Here is an 8204-nt window from a genome sequence, read left to right as displayed (position 1 = left end):
AGGCTGTCTGGGTTCCGGCAGGAACTAGTTCTGGACGGCGAAGCCCTGCCGGATAGCTGACACCGTATGTGTGCAAACCTGTAGAGAGATTGTAGTTTTGATCTTTTGCCCGAGGGGCTGTTCGAGTGTCCTCCCGAAGGGCTGTCCGAGTCTCCGTCCGAGTTTCGAGGGTCCTCCCGAAGGGCTGTCCGCGACATTGTCCGGGGGACTGTCTGACCGACTCCCGAAGGGCTGTCCGGAGAGGGAGTACATCCTCGCGGTTGGGAGGTTGTAAATCCTAGCTGCGGGGATCTGCACCGACGATCTACACCGACTCTTCTTCCGCCGCGCTTCGAGTCGGTACGGATCAGATCAAACCTTGTATGCAGTCTCCATAGTGGTCCTGGGCGTGCTCGCTATACCGAAAATTTTCGTTTTCTGTCGCGTTCCCCTACATGTAGTCCCATCACGATCTCCAGGGGATCTCTCTATGACAAACATACACTCTCTCCTCCCCATGTCTGCATTTTCTCCATACGTCTCTCTCGACCTCTCTCCCTTGTTTGTCAGACCCCTCTTGGCCACGTGCTAGGGGTCTTGCTCTCTCAGTTCCAAACAACCACACACTATCTCCTCACCTTGCCTCCGTTGTCGAAGATGCATGTGTGATATGTTTGCATAAGACACGCACGCTTTTTCTCTACTTTTATCGTGTGTTGTCCATGTCTCTTTCACACACGCACACACACTTTTTTCACTCACTCTTTCTATCTCTCTCTCTCTCTAGTTAGGGACTCTGTCACGTCCATAAGCATATGGATGTTTTGAAAATTCAAACCTCAGAAAAGTTTGACCAGGTATATGTGGAGAAAAACATTTACATCTGGAACGATCATTAGATTCATCACAACATGTACTTACTTCATACTATCATTTATCTTTGGTATTGTAGATATAAGTAATTTCTTTATAAACTTGGTCAAAGTTTCAAAAGTTTGACTTTAAAAAAATGTTGGAACTACATTATCGAACGGAGGGAGTAGCTCTTTCTCTCTCTCTCTCTGCTATCTCTCACGGGCCTCCCCTCTCACTCGAACTCTCTATACCGACGGATTATACGCTCACTGTGTCAGCTTATAGCTCCGTATATTGTTTAGTTGACTGGTCAACCAATCCACATGCTGCCTTGTCAGCTCGTGTTCTGTATCTTCGTGTGCTGGCCCATGTGGCAGTGGGTGAAAATAAGTAAACTAGAGGCCCATCTGACACGCGGTGAAGTAAACAAAGTTGAAACCACTCGGGGTAGCACCCCGCACGCTAGTAAATTGAGGGCGCATTGAGGACACACTTCTTGCGCGTGAAGGACGCACCCGCGCACAATTCACCACTGCGCGGCGGCATGCACAGAAGGACGCACTCGCACACACACCAGCACACGTGTACACCGGCGTCGCCGCCGGTTGAGATGGACGGCGAGGCAGCCAACAAGCGGAGGCGGCTCGAGCCAAAACTGCATTCGGCGAGCCTGGACTTCATCAGCAGCCTCCCCGACGACATGCTGCTCGTCATCATCGGCCTCCTCCCCACCAAATCTGCCATGCGGACCGCCCTGCTGTCCTGGCGGTGGCGCCCCCTCTGGCACTGCGTCCCCCTCAACCTCACCGTCGATAGCTGCCTCTGCGACGGGGATTGCAAACGCATGGCCGCAGTCTCCAAGATCCTTTCATCGCACCCTGGGCCAGCCAGACGCCTTGACATCCGCATGTCCAGTACCAACTGCAAGGTCCAACCCAAGTTCGATGAGTGGTTCTTATCCCCCGCCCTAGATCAGCTCGAGGAGCTCAGCTTTGAAGCTGGACGATGTCGCTCTCTGCCGCCGTCCGCACTCCGCCTCATGCCAACGCTGCACTGCGCCAGCTTCAGCTCCTGCTATCTTCCCCAGATTAATGCCGCGCCCGCCCTTCTTCTCCCTCAACTCAAGCAGCTCGACCTCTTCGACGTTGTCATCTCGAAGAAGGCTATGGAGCACCTGCTCCGCAGCTGTACTACGCTCGAGTACCTTCGTCTTGAGCAGATCCACGGGTTCATTAGCCTCCACATCGCCTCGACGAATCTCCGATGGATTTATGTGTCTTGCTGGCCCCGCAACAAGACATCAATTGGGAAGAGATCACTCCAGTTGTTCCACGTTATGGTCATTGAGAATGCGCCTTTCCTTGAGAGATTGCTTGTATCTGATCTAGAAGGTCCAACAAAAATCAGGGTCATTGACGCGCCGAAATTGACAGCGTTGGTGTACTCGTCTGCCAAATTCTCCGAACTCTTTATTGGATCCGTAATCGTTCAGGTACAGCACTCATATTCTTATCCGTCTTCTTGAAATTCACATTTTTAAATTTCTTCTTGATGTATTTACGACCGTCTTCCAGAAAATGATTCCCACAAGCTTGACCCAGTCCATGCGCACAGTGAAGATCTTAACACTAAAATCTATCGGCCTCAATCTGGATCAAGTTGTTGGATTCCTTAGATGCTTTCCGTGCACGGAGAATCTACTCATCGAGGTGAAACTTCTTTCCTATAAGTAAATGGTAATCACAACGTAGCTCAATTTTTTCGTAATTTTCCCAAATTACGATGACAAGTGTATTGTTCAAAACTGCATCTACGCACTGCACCGTAAGAAATGTTTTTAGTATTTTTTCTCACGTGATCACCTGCATCGTTTTTATGTTGTACTACTATAGTAGCCTAGGCTAGTCATAGTGGAAAGTAACTTAGACTACTCCAGTAACTCTTTGGTTACCCTAAGAGCAAGTACTACCTCCGTCCTGGTTTACTCTTCCAATTTTGTAGTATCAAAATTTGACCATAGATTTAACTGACAAAATATTAATGCATGTCACTAAGAACTATATCGTTGGATTCGTATTTGAACATAATTTCAAATGGTGTAATTTTTAGTGACATGCATTGGCATTTTCTTAGGTAAATCTATGGTCAAAATTTTATACTAAATACGAGGTAGTATTCCCTCCGTCCCAAAATTCTTGTCTTATATTTTTTAGATACGGATGTATCTAACACTAAAATGTAACTAGATACATCCGTATTTAGACAAATTTAAGACAAGAATTTTGGGACGGAGGGAGTACAAAAGTGGGCTATGTAGGCCAAAACATGTGCCAAATTCACTTGTGATGCATTTGGCATCGATGCCCCTCCATTGCTCACCTGGTGCCCCAATCTGGATCACCTACTTTGCTCCGGTGCCAAATTAACTCACGCAATGAAAAAACACTGCGTGGGAGAGAGAGAGAGGACTGAGGCAATAAAAACACTTGTTTGGGAGAGTGAGAGGCTGGTGTAGTTGGTTTGATTGATTTGTTTATACATGTGGGTTTGTGTGCAGAGCGGTGCCAACTCTCTCACATCGCGAGAGCGGTGCCAAAATCTTTTGATTTGACATTGATGCGTATTATGTGGCATACTTTTGCGAAATATGGCATCGGCCAGATAGTGGAAGGCAACAAATGCCCAAGCTCTTCACGTGCTCCTAGTTAAATGAGAGGAAACAGAAAGAGAGAGAGAGAGAGTGAAAAAATATCACTAGCCAGCCAACCCTATCGTATGAGCGAATGATATTGGTACCTCTTGATGACACGGCAATCTTATACATCCAGCTGCTCTAATATGTTCTCTTCTTTTGCAGATAAAAAAGACCCGAAAGTGAAAAATGTGCTGCACTATAACAATGTCATCGAATGCCTTGATCTCCATCTTATAGAAATTGATTTGATCGACTACCGAGGCAGCACATCTGAGATTAAATTGGCCAGGTTCTTTGTTCTGGAGGCAAGTGTGCTCAAGGTAATGAGGTTTGGCATTCTCTGGCGCAACAATGAATGGCGTGCTGATCACCGCAAGCGTCTAAGCCTAAATGACAAAGTCTCCGCAGAAGCTGAATTTGTTTTTGAAACATCAAGTGGCCAGAGACTCAAAAACTTATTTGCCCATTAGTGACTTGTCAGGGCGGTGGATTTTAGTTTGTACGATAATGCTGCATCCACCTAAAGTAACGAAAGTTCTTACGTAAACTTCCTAGTAATTCCCTCTTCGTAGGTGCAACATTACTCCTAACATTTGTAATATCAGTTTGAAACTTGTAATATTGCCGTGTCCTATTCCTGCATTTTCAAAATCCTGCGAATCAAACAGGTCCTGAGTTGGTGATGATGTTGTGCCTCCCATCTTTCACCAATAGCCGTCGGATCTAGATCTGACGCATACAAACCAAACTTCTCCATTTTTGCAAAAAGATGCCCGCACTTGTTCCCTATTTACAAATAACTCCTTGTCTCTCACAATCAGCCTTATCTCCTCCCCACCACATCTAGAAGGCCATGGAAAAATCTGGCGCGATGGCCGCTGCCGGCGCCGTCCACCCCCAATCTTGGTGTTCCGTGCAATGCACGGGCATCTACGCACGGGAAATTAGAACAGGGCTAGTTGTAAGCAGGCTAGCTCTACAGCCATGATGATAGTGACTGCAGACGGTGAGGCTGACTATGGTATGTCGAACACGGCGCCTATACTCAGGTGTCATCTCCGGCGCAGGGTCTTGTCACTTCACTGTGAGGAGCAGCACGTAATAATTTGACCAACGAGTAGTACAGTGCTAGTACTCCTACTACATTGGTATATATTTGTATATGATCTGTGAATCATTGAGATGCATTAACATGTTGATCTTATGTATGGGAATCGTACTAGTTAGTTTTAGTTGCGACGCAAGATCCGAAGTGGCTGATCTTTGCTTTTGGAGCTACATATTTGTATATGATCTGTGAATCATTGAGATGCATTAACAGTTAATTATTTCTGTTCGCTCAGTGTTTACAAGTTACTGATCGATCACTAGCTAGCCTACAAATGCGCTCCTGGCAGTTTTATTTGCGACACAAGATGCAAAGTGGCAGTTTTTTGAATAAAAATGCCTACCTCTGAAGAAACTGACAAGCTACACTATCGATCCTACACAGATAAATAGCAGATCACACACGTACTACCTCCTTTCCGGTTTGCAGGGATCAATTCAAGAAACGACCTACTCGATCCTACACGAATAAATAGCGGATCACGCACGCACTAGTACCTCCTTTCCGGTTTGCAGGGCTTAATTCAAACCTCTCACCAACCAAGGTACTCCCTCCGTCCGGGTTTATTAGTCTCGTGAGCAAAGCAGCAAGACCAAGGCATGGCAATAATTAACGACATGCAAAAGTTTAAGCCTAATTAATTCCAGCGGTTTAAGTGGCTGCATGCGTGCCCTCGGCTGCGACTCGTTGCATGCTGCTCCGCGTACTGGCTGCGAGCGATTCTGAGTGCCTGCATGCAGCCGGCCGTAATTAAGGCAGCTAACTGATGCGAAAAAGATGCTCTTTAATTGTTGCGGGCTTTTTAAATCCGTGGAATCATTATTGACAAGGAGGGAGATGATTCGAGTGCACTCGTTTGACCGCCATGCCGGCGTGCGACCCAGACGGGACGGGACGGCACAGTCATAATTTCAGTTTCTCTAGTTTTCCACGATAAGCTGGCGTGCTAATTAAGCCATTATGCATTGAATTCCGATGACCGTCGCGCTACCTTCCGCCTATAAGTACTGTTTCCCGGCCTTCTCCGGTGGCACCGTGACCCAACTCGCCATATCCTCATAAGCCCCCACGGGCCCGACGTCGCTCGCCACGTCCGCCATGCCCCCACCCGTCCGCGGTAGGCGACGCCGAAGGCGGTCACCGCCGGAACTAGTGTTTGGTTTTTCACCGGAAGGCAGATGGAGGGAGGAGATCGAGGAGTTGTTGGAGCGCGACCGCCTAGCGGAGGAGCAGGAGTTGTTGGAGCGCGACCGCCTGATTGAAGTGCAGCGTATCACCGATTTGCGCCGCCAGCGGGACATGGAGCAGCAGCGCACCGACTCTCTGAGTCGCGCGCAGAGCGCCTGCAACTGGGCTGACTACGTGGAGGCCGGCGCCCGGCAAATAGCCCTGGAGGCTGTCGGGCACGCACGCGTTCGCAACGCCGATTTTTACTACCAGCTCGTCAAGTGGGTTTCCCGCTTGGAAGCCGAAGCTTCGGTGGACCACGCCGGCATGGAAAGGGCCAACGCGCGCGAGCAACGCGCCCTATCGCACCTCTTGCAAGTCCGAGGCGAGGCGCAGGACGCCGGTGCCGGCGTTTAGTGTGTACCACAGATGGCGGCCGGCATCGTCTAGTTAGCTAAGAGTAAGTTAGTACTTGTACGCTACTAGAGTATTAGTGGGAGTAGATAGTTAACTTGGCTATCATGGTTGTCAACGTGGAAGTTCAGTACTCTATATGTGGATCAGACCTGTTACTTTGCTCTGAATGTTGAACTTTCCGTTTGAACGTATGGAATGGGCTGTTATTTTTTTAAATGGGTTGTATTTGTCCTCCACGGGTTTAGAGGCTGACTTGTGGGCCTACCAAGTTGGCGCGTACACAATCAGGAGATGATTGTATGTGGAGAGGATGACAGCAGGGACCCGCCAAGGTCATGGCAGTACGCAAGCAAGTGCCTCCTTATTTCAAGCCAATAAAAAATGGCTCCTCCTAGTGAATTTCTGACATCTAGGTCCCATGCCATTGTCAACGTAGTCAATAAACGAGAGAATTGCACAACGAGCGGCTGACACCAGGGACCCAGCAGCTCGCCCAGTTATTTTTGTTTTGGATTAATTTGATGAATGCCACTCCAAATCTGGTGTATCTGAGAAATGCCACTGCAATTTCCAAACTTTGAAAAATGCCATTTCAAGCCATTTCTAGTGGCATTTTTTGAAGTCTGGAGTGGCGTTTTTCAAAGTTTGCAAACTGCAGTGGCGTTTTTCAAAGTTTGCAAAAATTGCAGTGGCATTTTTCAAAGTTTGGAAATTGCAGCGGCATTTTTATGAATCGCCATAATTGGAGTGGCATTTATCTAATTTGTTTTTGAGACGGAAGCAGGGTGTCAACTGGGCTGTGCGGGACACTCTGGCCTGTCTAGACAACCTTTTCTTTTATGTTTACCACAGACCAGCCTAGTAGTTTTTTTTCTTTCTGAAAATGGCTAGCCCAGTTTTTTCGTGATTTGTCAAGTAAGTCGCTTTATCAGGCCTGTTGGGATGCAAATCTTTCAAGACGAGGAGAGCTTCATTCGGCTGGCCGAGAAAATGGCCTATCAGTAATGAGAAATGGGCTGTACATTTTTAAAACACATCAAACCGACAATTAGTTTCAAATATCTTTTTTTCATTTCGAGATTTTAAATTGCATTGATTTTTATGCGTGGACAATTTATTGGATTTAATATTGATATACATTTATTTTTAAAATCAGTCTGAATGTGACTCGAAATTTCGGGATTAAAAACAGTCCAGACAGCACCGACATATGCAAAATTTTGTATAATTTTTTAACCGTGGCCACAATATGGGCTGTAATGCTAACAAAAAGAATATGGGCTCCAAAAAAACCCATAAGAATTAGCAAATGAGCTGTAAATTATTTGAAATAATGGCAGATGGCCTGTATGCTGTTTTCCACAGATTTGAGGCTTTCCTAAAAAAAGGTTGATGCACAAGCAGTGACTGTTGGATTTCCATCCAACGGCCGTCGTGCTTCTTCAATCTCTGCTCTTCCTGCTCCAGCCGCTCAAACAAGCGCCGGCGGGACTGTACGTGGTCAACGACCGACATGCATCTGAAGTGGACTGTACGTGGAGAGGCTGACAGCTGGGTCCACGGCCGCACGCAAGGAAATGCCTCCTTATTATGCGCAAAATAATGATTCCTCCACCTGACATCTGGGACCCACCGAAAGGGCCTCTGTATTTCATGAAAAAAACGTTACTGCCGCTGACAGCTCGGACCCACCAGCTATATCTTCGCACGCAAGGAAGTGCCTCCTTATTACGCACAAAAAAATGAATACTCCCCCTGCTAGCTGGGACCCAGTATAGTGGGCCTACTAAGTTGACGGGGATGAAGGGCTTTGTCAACTTAGTCAATATGCACGATTCTAGCTCGACTGACCGTACGATGTCCATCCAACGGCCGTAGTGCTTCTTCAACCTCTGGTCTTCTTGCTCCAGCCGCCGAAAGTAGCGCCGGTCGTGCCGCCTGCTCCTGCCTCCCGTGGCCGGCTGTGCTGCCGCGGAGGCCTCA

This window comes from Triticum aestivum, chromosome 5D (genome assembly GCF_018294505.1).
Source record: "Triticum aestivum cultivar Chinese Spring chromosome 5D, IWGSC CS RefSeq v2.1, whole genome shotgun sequence".
NCBI lineage: Eukaryota > Viridiplantae > Streptophyta > Magnoliopsida > Poales > Poaceae > Triticum > Triticum aestivum.
Note: the sequence above shows the minus strand (reverse complement) of the source record.